We start from the raw sequence: 23,628 nt of genomic DNA, 5'->3' as shown, positions 1-23,628 counted from the left end.
TGAACTGATGCGAGGTAACCAAGGTCTTCCATATGCTGCGTTTCCTTGGCTGACTCGTAAACTAAGGTGATGGATCTGACACCCTCGGGACCTACCTGCAGCGATACACTCGGCCTGATGGTTATGTTGATGCTGTTGACTAGCGTGGTGGTAAGGGCTGACTGCTACTTGATGCCAGGTAACCAAGGTCTCCAAATGCTGTATTCTCTTGGCCTTATTCGTAAACAAAGGCGCGTAGTTGCCTGCCTCGAGACACACTTTCAGCGATACACTACACTGATGATGATGGGGGCGTTGACTAGCGTGGTTTAAGGACTGACTGGGAACTCATGCGGGCTAACAGACTTCTTATATGCTGCGTTTCCTTCGATTCTTAAGCAAGGGTGCCTAAGTGACTGTCTCGGGACCTACCTGAGGCGCTACACTCGGGCTGATATTGTTGTTGATACTCTTGCCTAGCGTGGTGGAAGGACTGCTGGTGTAAGGAGTGCCAACTGGTGTGCAATGATAAGGCCTTCCATAGTCTGTTGTTTCCTTGGCTGACTCGTGAACAAAGGAATGGAGCTGCCTGCCTTGGGACCCATCTGCAGCAGTACATTAGACTGATGAATTTTGTCTAGCGTATTGTAAAGACTGACTGCCAACTGATGTGCAATAATAAGGCGTTCCAATTGCTGTGTTGTTTCCTTGGCTGACTCGTGAACAAAAGAATGGAGCTGCCTGCCTTGGGACCCATCTGCAGCAATACACTAGACTGATGAATTTTGTCTTGCGTATTGTAAAGACTGATTGTCAACTGATTCGTGCAAATATAAGGCGTTCCAATTGCTGTGTTTCCTTCCCTTAGTAAGTTTAGAGCTCATACTGAGAGGATCATTAAGATAATTTCGGGATTCAGTTGATTTGATGATTGGCTTCAGTGGTCTTCCAGTTTTTCTTTTTTTTCTGGATCAGCGATTTGCGTGTGATTATATTGGTGGAGTCGCGTGTTGTGTGCGTTTTTTGTGAGTGTGGTTGAGCGTCTTTTCTGCGTTTCTTTACGGATTAGTGATTTGCGTGTGATATCATTCATAGAGTTGCGTGCGTGTATGTGTGTGGAGGAGCGTCTTGCGTGTGATTTCCCATTGTGGTTTCGTTTCCTGTATCGCTAACAGTGGATTAGTGTACGAGTTACTTCATCTTGATTTTGTGTAAAGGAAGTACTCTTAACGTATCTCCTGGCCCTTTTGAATTAGCTTTCCCACGTTTTTGTAAAGGTAGAATTCTTGTCATCATTTCTTCCCAACGTTCTTAGTAATGGGTCAATTTAACCATCCACTGACACTCCATAATCATCATCCTACATTTTTGCACCAAGGGAGAGAAGGGCCGGCGTGTACAGAGCTCCGAGGGTGGGTAATGGCGTGTGTACTCAGAGGGACAAACCTGGTGACTGATCGCTGGGCCGCTGTGTGGAGAGACGGATGGATGGCCTGGCGCGACCCTCCGACCTTAGCCGCCCGGGAGAGAAAGGAAGCGACGTTGAGGTTAGGTAATGCAGAGAAATGACGAGTACAAAGATCAGAGACAGTGTTAGACAAAGGGAAGTTACATTGAGGCCAAGGAATGCAGGAAAATGGTGTGTATTAAAAAGCTATGTTGACGTTAGGGTATGTAGACAAAGGGCGTAAATTGAGAGTACAGGCAGTTAGAGAATGGGAAGTTACGTTTAGGTCAAGTAATGCAGACAAATGACGTGCATTAATACTAAAGACATTGTTGGGAATAAGGAAAGCTATGTTGATGTTAGTTAATGCAGGTAAATGGCATGTATTAAAGAGTATAGGCAGCGTTAGTACAAGGGAAGGTTAGTTGAGGCTGAGTAATGCAGGTATATGGCGTGTATTAAGGGTAAAGGCAGTGTTATATCGTGACGTATTTGTGGAGCGCCGTGACTCTGATGCAAGTGAGACTGACATATATGAAGATAATCAGAGAGAGATCAAATCCATATTCTCAAACATTTCGGGGCTCACACACTCACATTTGATAAGGCTTTCGTAGAGGTTGTGTTAATGTTTCCATGGATATTTCTATGAACCTAATGATAGTGTGACAAGGCTTCTGCACCATGAACGTAAAGAAACACTCATGAGAACCCGACTAATTCCCTTTGTGGCCTTGGGAATTAGTTGTTGTGGGAGCCGAAAACGTCCCTGAATACGGTCCTCCTAGCTTGCCTCTTCTGGATGGTGGGTAGTTTTATGAGCCTGGTGGTAGTCTGACCCTTCTTCTGTATCATGAACCTTAAGAAATGGTCATGAGAACCCGATTAATCCCTTTTGTGGCCTTGGGAGAATAGTTGTTATGGGAGTCGAAAGCGTCCCAGAATACGGGCCTACGTAGAGGTTGTGTTAGTATTTCCATGGGTAGTTTTACGAGCCTAGTTATAGTCTGACCCTTCTTCTGTATCATGAACCCAAGGAAATACTCCTGAGAACCCGATTAATCCTCTTTGTGGCCTTGAGAATGAGTTGTGGGAGCCGAAAGTGTCCCAGAAAACGGTCCTCCCAGCTTGTCTCTCCCGGCTGGTCCTCTTCCTTCCCTCCGCCATGAATATTCAGCCTCCGCTCTCCCTTACGTCTTCCATTACCCTCTTGCCTGCAATCTCTCAGCCCCGGTCAGTTGACTTACATGCTGCCGAGTGTTTATGACCTTTCCACGACCTCTCTCTGTCTCTCTGGTTCTGGCTCTGTCTGTCTGTCACTCTCGCTCTCATTCATTCATTCATTCTCTTTTTTTTCTTTTTTCTTTCGGATTTTTTCTTTCTTTTCTTTCTTTTTCTCACTCTTTTTCTTTCTTTTTCTTTTTTCTTTCGTTCTCTCATTCATTCTTTCATTTTTCCTTCCTTCTTTCTTATTCATTCTCTCTCTCTCTCTCTCTCTCTCTCTCTCTCTCTCTCTCTCTCTCTCTCTCTCTCTCTCTCTCTCTCTCTCTCTCTCTCTCTCTCTCTCTCTCTCTCTCTCTCTCTCTCTCTCTCTCTCTCTCTCTCTCTCTCTCTCTCTCTCTCTCTCTCTCTCTCTCTCTCTCTCTCTCTCTCTCTCTCTCTCTCTCTCTCTCTCTCTCTCTCTCTCTCTCTCTCATTCACACCCGACCTCTGCTGCTGAGAGAAGGTCGTGACCTCACCTGCCGCCCCACAACATCGCTTGCCCTGTGTTTTCGTCGTGCTCTTGGGCGTTTGTGTGTTCTCGCTTGTGGACCTTGTGTGTTGCCTGTGATTTCCCGACACGTGTTTGGTGTGTGCTCGCTTGTGGTTTCTGCCTGTGGTTGCCTCTGTGATTTGTGTTTCCGGTGTTTTTGCGTGTGATCTGGCTGTCTCCGGGTGTTCTGCGTGGGTTTCAGAGTGATTCAAGTGTGTTGTGTTTCCGGTGTTTTTGCGTGTGATCTGGCTGTTTCCGGGTGTTCTGCGTGGGTTTCAGAGTGATTCAAGTGTGTTGTGTTTCCGGTGTTGTTGCGTGTGATCTGGCTGTTTCCGGGTGTTCTGCGTGGGTTTCAGAGTGATTCAAGTGCGTTGTGTTTCCGGTGTTTTTGCGTGTGATCTGGCTGTTTCCGGGTGTTCTGCGTGGGTTTCAGAGTGATTCAAGTGTGTTGTGTTTCCGGTGTTTTTGCGTGTGATCTGGCTGTTTCCGGGTGTTCTGCGTGGGTTTCAGAGTGATTCAAGTGTGTTGTGTTTCCGGTGTTTTGCTTGTGATTTGGCTGTTTCCGGTGTTCTGCGTGGGTTTCAGAGTGATTCAATTGTGTTGTTTTTCAGGTGTTTTTTAGTGTGATCTGGCTGTTTCCTGGTGTTCTGCGTGGGTTTCAGAGTGATTCAAGTGTGTTGTGTTTCCGGTGTTTTTGCGTGTGATTTGGCTGCTTCTAAGTGTACTGCGTGGGTTTCAGAGCGTTTTGAGTGTGCTGTTTTGTTTCCGGTGTTTCTGCGTGTGATTTGGCTGTTTTCGAGTGTTCTGCGTTTCGAGTGTGTTGTGTTTCCAGTGCTTTTACGTGTGATTTGGATGTTTATAGTGCTCTGCGTGGGTTTCAGAGTGTTTTGAGTGTGCTGTTGTACTTCCGGTGTTTTTGCGAGTGACTTGAGGGTGTTTAGTCGTGCTTGTGCTTGGGTTTCTGAGTGTTTCGTGTGTCCCGAGTGTGACTTTGTGTTCCTGAGAGTGTCTCACGCGTGATTTGGGTGTGTCGACAACCCACCCTTTGAATTCCCTGAGGATTCAATCTACTCCTCATTACACCCTCTTTAAATCCCCTAGAGAATTAACACTTCCTACACCCCTTTCCCTCACCTCACCTAAGCCCCCCCCCACCCTCGCTCACCTCACATCCCTTTTGCTCCTCCTCATCCCCTAGAGGATTAGCCCTTCCTACTCCTCCCTCACCTCCACATATTTCTAAGCCCTTCCCCCCTCACTCACCTTACCTCACATCCTATTTACCCATCCCTTCACCCACCTTACCTCGCCTCTTTCTTAACCTTTCTTGTTCTCACACACCTCACTCACCTCACATCCCTTCCTACTCCTCCTCTCTCCCACTTACCTCCTTTCCCAAACTCCCTCTCACTCATCTCACCTATTTCCTAACCCTCCTTGATCTCACACACCTCACTCACCGCCTCCCTTTCCCCCTCTTTACTCACCTCACATCCCTTTCTACTCCTCCTCTCTCCCACCTCACCTATTTCCTAACCCTCCTTGATCTCACACACCTCACTCACCGCCTCCCTTTCCCCCTCTTTACTCACCTCACAACCCTTCCTACTCCTCCTCTCTCCCACCTCACCTATTTCCTAACCCTCCTTGCTCTCACACACCTCTCTTTCCCCCTCTTTACTCACCTCACATCCCTTCCTACTCCTCCTCTCTCTCACTTTTCCTCCATTACTAAACTACCTCTCACACACCTCACCCCCTTTCCTAATCCCCTTCACTCTGTGTGTTTATCTCTGTCATTTCAGCTAAGATGGCGCCTAAGAAGTGCATTACTTGTAACGGTAGCTTCTCAGCTCACTTTTTTACAGGGCGTTCTGCTGTCTGTCGACTGTGTCTCTCCAGGCAGCATCTCGAGACAAGACTGCAGGAGCAGGAAGAGAAGATGGAAGAAGGCCAGAATAAAATAATAGAGCTTTCTCTCACCAGGCAGCATCTCGAGACCAGACTGCAGGAGCAAGAGAAGATGGAAGCAGGTCAGAATAAAATAATAGAGCTTTCTCGCACTGTTGCCTCCTTGCAGGAATTCATCCAGGCTAACGTTGCTGTGGTGCCAAACCCTTCTCCAACCGCCCCCTTGCCCTCAGCGGTACCGTCGACACCAGCGGACAACACCACGCAACGGGAGGATGCTAGTGGCACCGCCCATGATGGCTTCACCGTCGTGAATGGAGGAGCCAAACCAGCCAGACAAGCGATTTATCCTGTTCATTGCTTCAACAGGTTTGCCATTCTGGAGGAGGAGGACGAGCAGGAGAGCACCTTCCTGGTGGGTGACTCCATGATTCGCCAGCAGGTCGTTGAGTTCTGCGGCAGAGTTCCTCGTCGAAGACGGAACTATTGCTATCCTGGTGCTGGGATCGACGACATAACTGCTGCTCTTGAGGAGATCTCCCCCCAGGCTACTAATGATTCACTGTTTGTTATTCACACAGGTACGAACGACATCACCACGACCCGGTCTGAGGAACTCCTGGAGAAGTACCGTAGGCTCATCCAGCAGTATAAGACTAAATCCCCTAATATTTTGATTTCAGGAGTTCTGCCACGGACTTGGGCGGAGAGCGACTTTTTCAGTAAGGCCTTCAGCCTAAACAACCGCTTACAGACTCTTTGCAGGGAGCTTGACGTGGAGTTCCTCAACACATGGGACAATTTCTATGGACAAAATGAGCTCTTTCACAGGGACGGATTGCACCTTTCTCCTATCGGGGCAGCCAGACTCGGAAGGCTCCTCAACGAAGCAGTGCGTGTCATCCGAACAAAAAACGAGTCACGGCCACGTCCCTCCACCCCACCCGTGTAAATAGACGCCGTGCATCGCAACAAACCCGTAACCATGATCCCGCAAGTACCACCACCTCTATTACTAAGCCTCTAGATAACTTAAAAATCCTTAGTTTCAATGCGCGTAGCCTAAGAAACAAATTTGATGAACTGAGATGTCTTGCTTTAACATAAAATTTTGACATAATTGCTATAACCGAAACATTTATCGACACCACAAATATTGATTTAAGTTCCGAATACAACATAGATGGCTACAGACTCTTCAACAAAGATCGTGTAAACCGTAGAGGCGGTGGCGTCGCCCTTTATGTCAAAAGCTATTTGCAACCCACTGACAAAACACCGGTAAACAGTAACGTTGAACATTTGTGCGTGCGAGTAAACATTGCAAAAGTCAACTTAAATATATCTGTCACCTACAGACCTCCCGGGCAATCACTCGATGACGACCTTGAAATGTACAGCGTCTTAAGGCAGTCACTTAATAACAGCGACTCACTGATATTAGGAGACTTTAACCGCCCCCATATCGACTGGGCGACACTGTCAGGTACAGAAGGCGAGTCACATAGAATGATCGAATTTCTAGAAGAAAATTATCTAAGCCAAATGGTTTCTGAGCCAACTCGACAAAATAATATACTCGACCTTGTTATAACGACCCAAGATAACCTAATCAGTAGTGTCACGGTAGGAGAACACCTCTGTTCTTGCGATCATAAATTAGTTCGCGTCGACATTAAAGCTCAATCATCAGTGACTGACAATACAGTAAAGGTGCCCAATTTAAAAAGAGCTAAATTCGTAGAAATCCTACTAATCTATCAGTAAGACAACTATCATATGAAGGAAACGTAGAGGAAGCCTGGCTAAGCCTTAAAAATCACTTACTCACTCAGCAGAACACATTCGTCCCCTTGTGCGAGAAGCGAATTAACACTAATAAAGCCCACCGTGGTTTAATAGCGAAATTAAACAATCAGTCAATGAGAAAATTGTTTTACAGGTTAAAGAAAGAACAAATAACTCCCGAAAAAATTAGACTTTAAAATGATGCCAGGCGACTAGTAAAAAGACTAGTAGGTCAGGCAAAGCGTTGATACGAAGACAATATTTCAGCAAACTGTACAAATAATACGAATTCTTTCTTCAGTTACATAAACAACAGAAAGGCGATCAAAAGTGGTATTGGACCTTTAACAAACAGCGACGGTGCACTAGTGACTGACAGCCAACACATTGCAAACCTCTTAAACAATTACTTTTCCTCGGTGTTTAATACTAACAGTCTTCCTCTCGCTACCACCAACACCAGTACTATTGTAAATCTCGAGCATGCATTGCCTAATTTTGAAATAACAACCGATGAAGTCCTTAAAGCTCTCCATTCACTTAAAACAAATAAAAGTCCTGGACCTGACAAAGTACTATATCCAACTCTGCTGAAAGAAACAAAGAGCGAAATACTCTCCTCCCTCACAACCGTATTCAATATGTCCTTGCGACAAGGCATCGTCCCTTCAGATTGGAAAAAGGCTAACGTGACACCGATTTTCAAGAAAGGAGACAAAAAAGTACCAGGTAATTACAGGCCCATTAGTCTAACTTCGGTTGTAGGTAAGCTACTTGAGGGCATAATTAGAGACAAAATTGTGAATTACCTTGAAAGCCACTCATTGATTGGGGACTCACAACATGGCTTCCGAAACAAAAGATCCTGCCTATCAAACCTATTAACCTTTTATAACGACCTCTTCACTGTTTATGACGTAACCAAATCACTGGACGTAGTCTATCTTGATTTCCAGAAAGCGTTTGATAAAGTCCCGCATCATAAATTACTTTACAAATTAAAGCAAATAGGTATTGACGGTCAAGTAAACCAATGGATCGCGAATTGGTTGAGCAACAGACAACAAAGAGTAGTGATTGACGGATTTAACTCAGAGTGGGCGCCTGTCACTAGTGGCGTCCCTCAGGGCTCGGTCCTTGGCCCAGTGCTCTTCATTATTTACATCAACGACGTGGATGTTGGACTCAATAACCGGCAACTCGGTTCTCACTGACGAAGACAGGCAAAGCCTCCAAGAGGATTTGCACAAAATTTCAACTTGGTCGGATAGATGGGAGATGCCTTTAACATAGACAAGTGCCAGGTCCTTCAAGTTGGAACGAGGAATAAGAAGTTCGAATACGAAATGCGCGGCGTTAAACTCAAAAGCGTTCAATGCGTCAAAGACTTGGGGGTCAAAATCGCGTCAAACCTCAAATTCTCACAGCAATGCATCGATGCAGCAAATAAAGCGAACAGAATGTTGGGCTTCATTAAAAGAAACTTTGTATTCAAGAATAAAGATGTAATACTCGCTCTACAACAGTTTAGTCAGACCCCACTTGGAATATGCGGTACAGTTTGGTCTCCCCACCATGCAAAGGATATTGCTAAATTAGAAGGTGTTCAGCGTCGGCAACGAAAATGATCCCTTCCTTGCGCAACAAATCCTACGAAGAAAGGCTTTCTACCCTTAACATGTTCTCTCTTGAGAAACGTCGCCTCCGAGGAAAACTGATCGAATGTTTTAAAATACTTAATGGTTTCACGAATGTAGACAGATCAACATTGTTTATGATCGATGACACTTTGCGCACGAGGAACAATGGCGTAAAACTCAGATGTAGACAAGTAAATTCAGACTGCACCACCATTTTCTTCACCAACGTTGTAGTGCGAGAATGGAATAAGCTTCCACCGTCAGTGGTCCAGTGTAACACGATTGACTCCTTCAAAAATGAGCTCGACCGTCACTTCCTTCAACTTAATATCAACTAGAGTAGAAATGCAACGTTTTGGAGTCTTCTGATTAATGTAAAATCACTTAGGTTTAGGACAGACCACCAAGTCTGGACCATGGTCTGTGTGGTCTGATTTTCTATGTAAATCTATGTAAATCTCTCTCTCTCTCTCTCTCTCTCTATCTCTCTCTCTCTCTCTCTCTCTCTCTCTCTCTCTCTCTCTCTCTCTCTCTCTCTCTCTCTCTCTCTCTCTCTCTCTCTCTCTCTCTCTCTCTCTCGTTCCCCTCCCTCCATCCCTCCCTCTCTAATGTAAATAAATGGTGTTTCTGAACTCATTTTACGCGTAGAATACAAGTTTTGAGCCTGGCAGTGGGCTCCCTAATTCAGGACTAAGTCGACTCGAAAACTTTACTTCCCTGCTATCATAGTCCAGAATTAGTCTCATATGTGTGTGTGTGTGTGTGTGTGTGTGTGTGTGTGTGTGTGTGTGTGTGATCTGTCTTATTAACACTCTATATACGTCTACAATTTTTGTATCTATCCAATATACTATCTGTCTATCTCTCAATCTATTACTCTACCTGTATCTATCTATCTCCAACCATCTTACTATATCTCCTTTAGTATTGCATCTATCTATCAATCTATTACTCTATTATCTCCATTTATCTTTCCATCTCTCCATCAATATTACATCTATCCATCTGTTTCCATCAAGCTATTATCCATATCATCAAGGGAATAAGGATAGGAAAGGTGGGGTTAGGTGGAGTTGCCGGGGTGGAAGGGTAAGGATGGAGGGGGAGGGAGGGGGTGAATGGCCAGGGAGTGATAGTGCAAGGCGTGAGTGTAAATGTCCGTCATCCTCAGCCCAGCCTCGCCTCGCAGTGTTCAGCGGACGGCCCTTGGCAGGCGATGTCGTGGCCTCGGTGTGCATGACAAACACTGGCGGCGGGCTGGACGAGGTGCGCCATTCTTTGGGATAACGAGCTACAGCGTCTGCCAGGGAGTGTGTGTGTCAGTCTGCCAAGGGGACGGCGGTGCGTGCTCGTCTGGGCCAATGCAACAGGTGTAGGGAGAGAGGGAGAGAGGGCGAGGGAGGGAGGGCGAAGGAGAGAGGGCGAGAGAGAGAGAGAGAGAGAGAGAGAGAGAGAGAGAGAGAGAGAAGAGAAGAGAAGAGAAGAGAAGAGAAGAGAAAGGGAAGGAGAGAGATCGAATATGGGTCATGTTTTCAAACATTTATGCGCCAAAGCACACCTATTTGACAAGACTTTCGTAGAAGTTTAAGCATTTCTAGGGTAGTTTGTACATGAACCTAAGAAACATATATTTGACAAGGCTTCGTAGGAGTTTTGGGCATTTCCAACGGTAGTTGTATGACCTTGGCGGTAGTTTGACCCTTCCTCTGTACCATGAACCTAAGAAACATATATTTGACAAGGCTTTCGTAGGAGTTTTGGGCATTTCCAACGGTAGTTGTATCAGCCTGGTGGTAGTTTGACCCTTCCCCTGTATCATGAACCTAAGAAACATATATTTGACAAGGCTTTCGTAGGAGTTTTGGGCATTTCCAACGGTAGTTGTATCAGCCTGGTGGTAGTTTGACCCTTATTCTGTACTGTGAACCTAAAAACACTCGATAGAACCCGATTAATCTCCCGATTTTGGCCTTTGGGAATAGTTGATGTGAGGGGTGGCAGCGTCTAACAATACCGCCGTTTGCTCCAGATGTGAAGGAAAAGGAAAAGCAGACTTTCCTGGTTCATACGACAAGCGGGTTCACGGCGAGCACATCAGGTTCTGCCGAGTCACCGGCTTCGCTTGTCTAGAGGTCACAGTGGTGTGTCAACACGAGCTGTGCCGCCGCCACGCTCTCCCTCTCCTCCCTTCCCTCGCCTCTCTGCCTGAATAATGTCGCCACCTCACGCATTTTAATGAGTGTGACAACGTGACTGAAGAAGCGTTCCACTCACTCGGGCACATAAAAGCACTGAAAGGATGCTGTAGTTACGAATGAATGGCTAGCAGTTGTATATTTCTTAATGTAGATGTTCAGTGGGGTAAAGAAGCCGAGTTATGATGATCTTAACGTAAATGAAGAAGCGTTACACGGACCCTGGGAATCATAAACATACTAGTAATTGATGTTGTAGTTATGAGTGAATGTCTAGCAGTTGTATATTTCTTGATGTTGATGTATAGTGGAGTAGAGAAGCCGAGTTATGATTATGTTAACGTCAATGAAGAAGCGTTCCACAAACTCTGGGAATCATAAACATACTATATTGTAGTTACGAGTTAATGTTCGCCAGTTGTCTTTTTTTGGTGTTGATGTTTTGTGGGGTAAAGAAGCCGAGGTATAATTATGTTAACGTAAATGAAGAAGCGTAACACAGACACTAGGGAGGATAAACACACTTACTTAATGTTGTAGACACATGTGAATTTCCTATACCGGTTATGTCTTTCTGGTGTTGATGTTTATTGAATGAGGTCTAAGTGCTAACGTGAATGAAGAAGCGGTCCACTGACTCTATAGCTCCCATAAGAATACTGAAAGGATGTTGTAGTTACTAATGAATGTTTAGCTGTTGTGTCTGTCCAGTGTTGATGTTTGGTGGATTGATTATTGCGGTAGTTATTGTGGTCTTAAGAGGACATGATTTATAAGGATATTGAAGTTTAGGTGGAAATATTTGGTACCTGATCGGGAGTTTTTTTTATTATTATTTTTCTTTTTTTTACGTCGTGGCCTATTGCGCTGGTAGGCTTCTTCCGGTGGATCCTGATGGTCGGCCCAAGGCTTCTTCCCGGTGGGGCCTGATGGTCGGCCCAGCCCGTTCTGGCGCAGGCGAGTGTTTATAGTGGCGCCATCTTGCACTGGCTCATGCTGCCCTCCCGGAGCTCATCTTTAATCCTAGAATCTTGAGTCCGGGTTGATAGGTGGTCTTCTGGACAGCATGTGGGTAGTTTTAAGCCACTCGGCGGCGGCTGAAAAATCCCAGCTTGGTGGCACCGGGCGGGGATTAAACTCGCGTCGTCCTGAACGCGGCGCCGTCACGCTATCCATTGAACCACCGTATATGTGTGTGTGTGTGTGTGTGTGTGTGTGTGTGTGTGTGTGTGTGTGTGTGTGTGTCTCTCTCTCTCTCTCTCTCTCTCTCTCTCTCTCTCTCTCTCTCTCTCTCTCTCTCTCTCTCTCTCTCTCTCTCTCTCTCTCTCTCTCACACACACACACACACACACACACACACACACACACACACACACACACACACCTTCGCAGCTGTCAGGAAATAATCGACTATTCCTTCCGTTCGCATGATGTTCCTGAGACGCACGCACGAAGTCACCGGAGTCAAAGGCCCATATTCTCAAACATTTCGGGGCTCACATCCCCACATTTGATTAAACTATCGTGGAGGTTGTTGTGGGTATTGCCATGGGTAGTTTTTTGAGTCTAGTGATAGTTTGACAAGGCTTATGCACCGTGAACGTTAAAAATACCCATGAGAACCCGACTTATCTGCTTTGTGGCCTTGGGAAATAGATGGTGTGAGAGGTGGAAGTGTCTGAGAATACCTTCCCAGGACCCACATTCTCAAACGTTTCGAGGCCTTGGGATCTCAATTTCAAAAGGCTCTCGTAGAAGTTGTAGGGATTTCCATGGTGTTTCCATATTTTTGGCGGTAATTTTGCAAGATTTCTACGCCATGAACAGGCAAAACACGCTTGAGAACCCGACGCATTATTCCTGTTGCCTTAGAAAAGTATCGTACCAAGAGCCCGAAGCCTTTGAGAATACGAGTCCCAGGGCTCTACACTCACCACCACCTCCCTGCGCTGCCCTCTCGTCCACGCCCTCCACGAAGCCTGTCATTATTACCGCTTCATCTGCCGTCATGTACTCTGCCGTTATTGATTTGCAGGTCGCACAGTACATCACACTATTCTGGCTACCCCTACGCCCTTGTCGTGGACTTAACTCTAAGCCACGCCTCTTATTAGCCCACCAATATTCAGACAATATCCTCCCCATTTAGAGCAAGACTCATTACAGTCGATCTTCGGGGACTTCTGGGACCTGCACGCACCACACCCCCGTCCCTCTTGCTCAAAGGGGGAGTGACCATTCCTTGTAAGCTGAAAAATTTCAGCCTGAGCGGAACTCGAACCTCCGCCTGCCAGGCCGGAGCCTAACAGGGCAGAGCTTTATCCACTGAGCTACTGGAGCTGTGTGTGTGTGTGTGTGTGTGTGTGTGTGTGTGTGTGTGTGTGTGTGTGTGTGTGTGTGTGTGTGCGCGCACGGGCTTGGCTGGATTGTCGTGCTTGTTTAGATGTTTTCACTGTGATCTAATATTGTGGGCCTGACGTCATCAAGGTGTCCTCAGGTGTTGAGCTAAGATCAGCCTCGGCACAGTCGCCTTTTGATGTATTCCCAGACGCTTCTGGCTCCCACAACAACTAAGCCACAAAGGAGATTAATCGGGTTCTCATGAGTTTTTCACGTTCATGGTCCAGAAGCCTTGTCATATTATCACTTGTTGTATATTTGTTTGTTTGGTTTTGCCCCTGAGCTGCTCCATTACTGCAAAACAATATATAAAAAACGTGTATGCCTACGGGACGATGCTTATTATCCCGCAAGGTGAGTGTCTTTATCCATAATATTTATCTTACTTTTAATATCCTGCAAAAGACAGTGTGTATGTTTTCTTTTTGTGTTATTCCAAGACTCTCGCCACAAGGAACAATGTGACACACACACACACACACACACACACACACACACACACACACACACACACACACACACACACACACACACACACACACACATTTTTCATCTCTAGGGGCAGTGATTAGCGTTTGTTTTTTAACTCTTAATTTTGCCCTTAAGCTGCTTTCTTTGTAGTAAACACACACACACACACACACACACACACACACACACACACACACCTTGAGGGGACACTTTAGAACAATCCCGGACATCGCCACTTCCTGCCTCTCCGTGCACCGCCGCCCGCTGACAAACGTGACCTGATTCCTCTCCTGAACGAAGCAACACCACCACCAGAACAGTGATATCCAAGCCCTTGTGTAGGCTATCAATGCCATGTGAATAATAGGCTAAGATTTCCCGTAGGCATATGCAGTGAAGTCTTGCTTATATTATCTTTGTTGTTCTTGATTATTGGTTGCTTATGTTTGTTTCTTTGTTATGTATTTTAAAATGTCTATTACTCTACCTTCCTGACCCTCCATTTTTATATTCTTCTACATTCTCTATTACTTTATCTCCCTGACCCTCCATTTTTATATTCTTCTACATTCTCTATTACTTTATCTCCCTGACCCTCCATTTTCATATTCTTCTACATTCTCTATTACTTTATCTCCCTGACCCTCCATTTTTATATTCTTCTACATTCTCTATTACTTTATCTCCTGACCCTCAATTTTATATTCTTCTACATTCTCTATTACTTTATCTCCCTGACCCTCCATTTTTATATTCTTCTACATTCTCTATTACTTTATCTCCCTGACCCTCCATTTTTATATTCTTCTACATTCTCTATTACTTTATCTCCCTGACCCTCCATTTTTATATTCTTCTACATTCTCAATTTATCTCCTGACCTCCATCTTTATATTCCTACATTCTCTTGTCCTCCCTTTCCCTCCCCCTCATCGCCATCCCGGCACGCCTTCACCCAGCGGCCGCCTTAGTGAGGACTGACTCTGATTGTGCTGCGTGTGTGACTTACGTTATAATTGTTACACACTGGCGGCTGTTGCTGTTTGTCTTGTTGCTGGATTCTTTTGTTGATGTTGTCTGTATATTGTTGTGCTTTTGTTTTCTTAATTTTCTTCTTGTTCTTGTTGTTCTTGTTCTTGTTGTTCTTTTCTTCTTTATTGTTATTATTATTATTATTATTATTATTATTATTATTATTATTATTATTATTATTATTATTATTATTGCTGCTGCTGTTGTTGTTGTTGTTGTTGTTGTTGTTGTTGTTGTTGCCCTCCTCTTTCTCTTCCTTCTCCTCCTTTTCATTATCATCGTTATCATAAACTTGTTGCTACTACTACTACTACTACTACTACTACTACTACTACTACTACCACAACCACCACTACTACTAAAAACTGCAAGGACAACTATTACTGCCACTACCATCACCCCGACCAACACGCTTCTATTACTACTACAATGGACCTTACTATTATACCTCTCCTCACGCCTCCTCTACCCCCCTTCCCCCTCCCTCACACACACATCCACCACGGTAACATATCGCCGCCGTACACTTTTCAGGATGGACTCAGACTCAGGGCCGCTCGTTGTCACCTGTCCCGCCGTTTGTCTCTCCTCCCCGCCCACTCGTCACCAGGAATCGAGGGCCTGCAACAATCACCTGCCCCTACCCTCTCCCCTGCTCCTTCCCCACCACCACCACCACCACCATCCCCTCCCATCATCACATACACACATTGCCAGCGCCGAGTCTCTTCCTTCCTCATCACACACACACACACACACACACACACACACACACACACACACACACACACACACACACACACACACACACACACCACGATGCATTCATTCTTATTTTTTTCGATTTTGTCTGTCTAGATTCGTTTTACAGTGCTTATTTTTTATTTATTTTTACTACAACCGTGGAACTAAATTTATGTGATCTGGGTTCTTTACTGCGAAAAATGATCGTGTGTAATATTTTTGCTGGGATCTTATTTATACCTCACCGCTTGCAGGAATGTAGGAAGAATCTCTCACAGACTGAAAGAGGGGCGACCGCGGACCATTGACGACGAGGCTGAAAGTGTGTGTTCGATTTGTTGCGTCTGTCAGTGAGAAAGGAGGAAAACGAGGGACGCATTGCTGCCTTGCCTCGTCTAATGTGGGTCAACCATGGGACAACGACATGAGTTGAATGGACGCAAGGGCCGAGAAGTGAGAGGAAGAAATTATGAAAAGACGGACAATAACCAAAACGGCCGGGCGATAGAGAGACGGTTGACCTTCTCGTGATGTGGGTCAACGATGGGACAGGGATTTGCGGAGTGGGGAGGACCGAAGGGACAGCAGGTAAGGGGAGGAAGGGCTGAAAGGACGGCCAATTAGGAAAACACTATCCCATCTTCATTGGTATAGGCGGGCGATAGAGACTCAGTTGGAGTTCCCGTGATGTGGGTCAACGATGGGACAGGGTTTTGCGGAGTGGAGAGGACCGAAGGGACAGCAAGTAAGGGGAGGAAAGGCTAACAAGACGGCCAATTAAGAAAACATTATCGCATCTTCATTGGTATAGGTGGGCGATAGAGACACAGTTGACCTTCTCGTGATGTGGGCAAACTATGGGACAGGGATTTGCGGAGTGGAGAGGACCGAAGGGACAGCAATTAAGAGGAGGAAAGGCTAACAAGACGGCCAATTAGGAAAACACTGTCCCATCTTCAATGGTATAGGCGGGCGATAGAGACTCAGTTGGAGTTCTCGTGATGTGCATGGGTCAGCTTGGGACAACGACTTACGGAGCGGAATGGACGCAAGGGCCGAGAAGTAAGAGGAAGAAAGGCTGAAAAGACGGACATCAAGCAAAACAGTGTCGTCTTGTTCACTTGTATAGGCGGGCGATAGAGACACATGCAGTTGTAGTTCTCGTAAAGTGGGTCAACTTGGGACAGCGACATGAGTACAGTCCATACAAGCGCCGAGCAGTAAGAGGAAGAAAGTCTAAGATCCATATTCTTCAACGTACCGGGCTCCTATTACGACTTTCTCCCAAAGCCGCAGAGGAGATTAACAGGGTCTTCCTGGGTGATTTTCCCTGTTTATAAAGTGCAGTAGTCGTGTAAAGCTATCACGAGGATCACAAAACAGTCCATGGAAATCCTAGCAACTTCTACGAGAGGCTTTTCAAACCGGCGAACTGAGGCGCCGATACGTCTAGGAATACATGATTAATTAAACAGACGGACAAAAACGAAAACATTGTAACATCTTCGCTAGTTTAGACAGACGATAACAAGACACAGTTGTCGGCCCCGTCGATGTGTGTTAACCAGCAGACAGACAGACATTCGATGCGACGTGTGGAGTGGACGCGAGTACCGCCACGTGACGCTGAGGCCTCACGTGGGTTGGTCCGGGCGGCCTATTATAGTGAGGACTCTTATTGATTGCCTGCATGCACCCGTCCACGTGTGACAGAAACGTTCGCTGCTCGCTGGGAAGTCAAGGATGTGAACCGCCCAAACCCAACCCCCAACCCTCAACCCCAAGTTCCTTCTCTCTCTCAGTGGCTGGTTATTGGGCCCGAATTGAAATAGCTATGATGAAGGTAAATCCACTTGTTAGACTCACCAGAAATATTCATTTATCGCTGGGAAGTCAAGGATGTGAGCCGAGCGACCCCAACCCCAAGTTCCTTCTCTCTCTCAGTGGCTGGTTATTGGGCCCGAATTGAAATAGCCATGATGAAGGTAAGTTTATATGTTACACTCACCAGAAATATTCACTTCTCGCTGGAAAGTCAAGGATGTGAACCGCCCAACCCCAACCCCCAACCCCAGGTTCCTTCTCTCTCTCAGCGGCTGGTTATTGGGCCCGATGTGAAATAGCCATGTTGAAGGTAAATCCACATGTTACACTCACCAGTAATATTCGCTGCCCGCTGGAAAGTCAAGTATGTGAACCACCCAACCCCAAGCCCCCAACCACAAGTTCCTCCTCCCTCTCAGTGGTTGGCTATTGGGCCGATGTGAAATAGCCATGACGAAGGTAAATCCATATGTTACACTTCCAAAAAACGTTCGCTGCACGCTGGAAAGTCAAGCATGTGAACTGCCCGACCTCAAGTTCCTTCTCTCCCTCAGTGGCTGGTTATTGGGTCCGATGTGATGGCAGATACTGACACTGTTATTCTGCTTTATAGAGAAGTTATAACGTTTTGTATTCGAACTTGGGTCTTCGGGATTATCATGTTGAAGCTCTGATCACTCTGCCACTCACAAGCATCAATATGTTTTAATATCATAGACATAATACCGGGAAGGATGTATATGTGAGATTGACGATATCTGTGAGTCCGTGAAATGTCGCATGATTTTATACCGAAAGCAACTTCATTTATCCTACTATATGTCTACAATACTATTCCCTTCTGGTAAGGCGGCCTGTGTGTGCCCGTGCGTCCATTCAACTCCTCATGTCGTTGTCCCATGGTTGACTACATACACGAGGGCGGCAGCAACTACTATATGGCCCTCGTTTTCTTCCTTCTCATTGGCAAACGCAACGAATCAAATATAAACTTTCAGCCGTATGTTACATTGACTAGAGCCACCCCCTTCATGAGCGAATACCAAACTGTGAACTCCCAGCTATCTTGTCTCAACTCACTTACAGGGCTCAGTGGGATTTTGCACCGTGTAAACAAACCCGTGAATGAAGCAAGCACGATGGACTATTTCTGCAAGGGCATTCTCAGACGCTTCTACCTCTCACGTCAACTACTTCCACAGGGCGAAAAAGGAGATTAATCGGGTTTTCAGGAGTGCTTTTTAGGCTCACGGTACAGAAGAAGGGTCAAACTACTACCAGGGTCATGAAAGTACCTCTGAAAATGCCCAAAACTCCAATGAAAGCCTTGTGAAATGTGTGCATGGACTGAAATGTTAAATAATACGGTCCCTGTAACTCTGCGCCGATTTATTCTTTGATTTTATATCGAAAAGAAAGTCAGTGATCTTTTCAAGCGTCTGTGAGTACCGATCTTAGGTTCACCTGACACCAACGATATTAAGCATTTGAATTCTGGCCCCCATACCAACCTAAGGGCCATATTATTAAACTAATCGGAGCCTTAGCACATATATTTCAAGAGGCTCTCGCGGAAGTTGTAGAGTTTTCCATTGGTGTTTTCCTGAGCCTGGCGGTAATTTTGCAAGGCTTCCGCGCTGCAGTGAACGGGGAAAACACTCATGTCAACCCGACGTAGCTCCTCTCTGGCCTTAAGAATAGTCGTAACAAGAACCAGAAGCTTTTGTTAATACCAGTCTCGAGTTATAGGGGTTTCCATGAGCCTGGCGGTAGTTTTACAAGGTTTCCGCGTAGTGAACGGGAAAACACAAATGGCAACACGACGAGGCTCCTCTCTGGCCTTAAGAATAGTAACAAGAACCCGAAACGTTTGATAATACCAGTCGGGAGTTATAAGGTTTCCAAGGGTGGTTTCCTTAGCCTGGCGGTAGTTTTGCAAGGCTTCCGCGCTGTGAACGGGGAAAACACTCATGGCAACCCAACGCAGCTTCTCTCTGGCCTTAAAAAAATGGCAACAAGAACCAGAAGCTTTTATTAATAGCAGCCTGAAGGTTCTCCAGACACCAACCACCATGAGACTTCCTGCCAATACCGAGGACACAGCGTTAGCGTGTTTGCAGATCGAGGTTAAAAGGTTTCGTTTGGCCTCTTCCCCTCCCTTCCTCTCTTAGGTTCACTCTAGTACTTAGGCCCGGAGGGGGAGGCTTACACGGCTAAACCCTCTCTCGGTTGACTCTATTTGTGTGTGTGTGTGTGTGTGTGTGTGTGTGTGTGTGTGTGTGTGTGTGTGTGTGTCTGGGTATCGGGTTTTGAGGCAATGGAATGAAAACTAAATGTCGATATTGTTCTTTTATTACAACATAATTCTTTACCAACCAACGTGACTTTCTTCCTGGTAAGCTGAATAATTTCCTTCTCTTCGTTTTATCTTTTCTTCCTTTCTTCTTTCTCTCTATTTCCGTTTTCATCTTCCCTCTTCTTAGTTTCCTCCTCTCGTCTGTCCCTCCTGTTCCGTGTTTACCGCCGCCTGCTCTCCCTGAATGTCTCCCATTAATAATTATAATTAACTCCCGTTGCCTGATTACAATGACATGGCTTTCCCTTCCTCATGCGCTGGGTGTGCTGACCGTGAACCAATTAGTTAACACAGGCTGAGTGGTCAGCGTGCGGGCGTGTTGTCCTGGGGAATTCGGGTTCAAGTCTCGCCCGCCGGTACAAGCTGACAATTTTCAGTCATCGCCGAGCGGCTTAAAACTACGCACAGGCTGTCCTGAAGACCACCCATGAACCCGGACTCTAGCGAAACTCTCTACAGTGGAGCAAAGATGAGTTTCGGGGGACAGCATGAGCCAGACAAGATGGCCACACTATAAACACTTGCCTGCAACACGAACAGGCTGGGGCCGACCACCAGGCCCCGTCAAGATAGTCTACCGGTGCAACAGGCCGAACGTAAAAATAAAAACATATAGATAAATAAATATAAAACCTACGTAGTCGGGTATGCTCGCCAATTCGTATGCAGCTCTCCAATTTATACTCATGAAATCTACTCTAGAAAACCGAGCTGCTATAAAGAAATAACTATTGTCAAAGTAAAGAATGATGGACACTGTTTCACAGGGTTGGCAAAAACCAATGCTTTTTTTTATACCAAAAACCATGTTTTTTTTTTTTTTTATTTATTTTTTTTTTTTGGTTTAAACCACATAGATTTTTTATGCTTTTCAGTATTTTCATTCTAGTAATTCTACCCGTATATACATATATGAGTTTGAAAAGGAATTATAGATAGATTTAGAGATGGATTTAGCAATATATTCATTTGATCTTCATACAATCTGTAGAAGATGCAAAATGCAGCTTCTCTAACATGCTTTTTAATTGCAATGTTAAAGAGTAGTAAAACATGAAAGACCTTTTCTAATTTTCCAGTTGCATTACCAGGCAAGTAGTTCAGGATGAGATAGATAAGCTTAAGAAGAACAAGTCGCCAGGTCCTGACGGGATATTTCCGAGGGTATTAAAGGAATTAGGTGATGTACTCAGTGACCCACTAACCGACACCTTTAAGATGTCGGTAAATACTGGCTATGTGCCGAGCCTATGGAAAGTAGCTAATGTGACGCCGATTTTTAAAAAGGGGGACAGGTCAGTTGCTTCAAACTATCGCCCAATTAGCTTAACATCGGTTATAGGCAAGATGCTGGAGTCCATAATAGCCAGGAACATTCGGGAGCATTTAGAGAAACATAGCTTAATTCACGACTCGTAGTATGGGTTCACAAAAGGTCGGTCATGCCTCACCAATCTCTTGTCCTTCTACAATAAAGTATTTGAGGCGGTTGACAGAGATGAAAATTATGATGTAATCTATCTTGATTTTAGTAAAGCGTTTGACAAAGTTCCTCACCAACGACTGTTACTTAAATTACAGGCTCACGGAGTAGAGGGTAAAGTTTTGAATTGGGTCAAGGCGTGGCTTAGCAATAGGAAGCAAAGAGTGCAAATCAATGGTAAAAGATCTGACTGGGGATGTGTTACGAGTGGGGTCCCACAAGGTTCGGTGTTGGGTCCACTTTTGTTTATTATTTATATCAATGACTTAGATACAGGAATTAGTAGTGATGTTAGTAAATTTGCAGATGATACCAAGATCGGTAGAGTAATTGAGTCGGATCGGGACGCTAGTATTCTCCAAGGTGAACTCAACAGATTGTATGACTGGGCGGATAAATGGCAGATGGAGTTCAATGTAGGGAAGTGCAGTATTCTGAGTGTAGGCAGGAACAACCCCTCACATAACTATTGCTTAAATGACACTCTCATAAGCAGGTCTGGGTGCGAGAGGGATTGAGGGGTCTTAGTGAGCTCTGATCTCCGTCCAAGGGCACAATGCATTCAAGCTAGAAATCGAGCTAATAGGGTACTGGGATTTATTTCAAGGAGCGTAAGCAACAGAAGCCCCGAAGTCTTCCTCAAACTATATTTAGCATTAGTTAGACCTCATCTTGACTATGCGGTTCAGTTCTGGTCACCTTACTATACAATGGATATCAAAATGTTAGATCAGTGCAGAGGAGGATGACTAAGATGATTCAGGGGTTGAGAAACTTGCCATACGAGGAAAGACTCAAACAGTTAAACTTGCATTCTCTAGAAAGGCGAAGGGTGCGTGGAGACATGATCGAGGTTTATAAATGGATGAAGGGCTTTAATAAGGGAGACATTCATAAGGTTTCGTTAGTAAGAGAACCGGGTAGGACACGAAGTAATGGGTTTAAACTGGATAAATTCAGATTCAACAGGGACTTAGGCAAAAATTGGTTTACTAACAGGGTGGTGGATGAGTGGAATAGGCTTAGCAGTCATGTGGTGAGTGCCAATACAATTGTCACATTCAAAAATAGACTAGATAATTTCATGGACAGCGATATTAGGTGGGGTTAGATACACGGGAGCTTAGGGTCAAAGGAGCTGCCTCGTACAGGCCTACCGGCCTCTTGTAGACTCCTGCGTTCTTATGTTCTTATGTTCTTATGAGAGAGAGAGAGAGAGAGAGAGAGAGAGAGAGAGAGAGAGAGAGAGAGAGAGAGAGAGAGAGAGAGAGAGAGAGAGAGAGAGAGCGCTTTCCTAGCTCCCGCACCGCATACTGCCGCTGCATCGCGCTCCCCGGAGTTAGGGGCGCTATTATGATGACTCAGAACAACAATGGCCGCCTTAGCATACACAGACTGTACGTATGTGCAATTTACAGTCCACAGACGCCAGTGTCACCATGCAACATGGACAGCATGCATCTAATATCTACTGTGCTAGAACCTAAGTAATACTTATTCTGAGTTATTAATGAGAATAGTCACTAGGACTGAAAATCATTAGAATAGTGGTCCTGGCAATTATTCAGGCGGCGATTACCATTGCATCTTCCAGGACAGTGCTCCCCCCCCTCGGTGATGACTGCATTCACGATGCCCCCCTACAATACCTAGTTACACTATACCTCGCTGCTACAGTAATACACTACCGGTACACAACACTATCACTTTGCACCTTGCTCCCGACCGCAGCTCGCAGCTCTGAATGACTAGAATGGTGAGTCACTCTTTCTCTTCCCTCCAGGATTGCCAGGTTTGGCATAATTATGCCAATTTGGTATATTCCAGGCCTGGTTGGCGTACTAGAAATTTAGTTTTATGCCTAACATCATTTGGCATAATTTTTGGTATATTCAGGGGTGTTTTTAATATTATTTCATTTATATCCATAATAAGGTGCTGGAAGTCAAAGACGTTGACCAGATTCTATAATATATCTAGTGAATAAAACATCAGAAAAAAGCATTATACACATCAGATGAGGGTACCGTTCCTCTTGGTACCGTTTCAGGACCTAAAGTTCCTGATCACCGCAGAACGCGTATTGTTCATGTTCGGTTACTAGTCTGCGGGTCTGTGCGGGAAAGGAGAAAGTGGCCTCCGCTGCCCAGCAGTGCCCAGGATTGTACGCTACTTTACGAGGACTTACGCTATCCCAGCTGTGTTATTGTGTCTTACAAGTGGACTTAAGTATCAGAGTGTTCTACGATTCGTTCCTGACCCGCAGTAAAGGCTACGAGTCGCAAAAACTTGAAAGTATTTGTGGCGTGTTCCTCGGAGGCATCGACGAATATGGCGGAAACGCTGCGGCATCACATTTTTATGTGCTTATAAAGACCCTGAGAAGCCATTTTAACGTGATTTTAGGAGTAAATAAAGCCGTTCGTATCGTATTCTCCCCTCACAGTGTGGCATCAAAGAAAGGAAGCCAGAAATCTTTAAAATGTGCTGATAGGAGTCGGTTTCTGAGTCAAAGAACTCCTCTGCATCCTTGTAATCTACTGCTGCACACATTAGTTACAGGGGCGTCGGTGATGCGATGGTGTGGAATGTGGAGGGAGTGGAC

Source organism: Eriocheir sinensis, unplaced genomic scaffold (assembly GCF_024679095.1).
Source record: "Eriocheir sinensis breed Jianghai 21 unplaced genomic scaffold, ASM2467909v1 Scaffold318, whole genome shotgun sequence".
Lineage (NCBI taxonomy): Eukaryota > Metazoa > Arthropoda > Malacostraca > Decapoda > Varunidae > Eriocheir > Eriocheir sinensis.
This window is presented reverse-complemented; position numbering follows the sequence as displayed.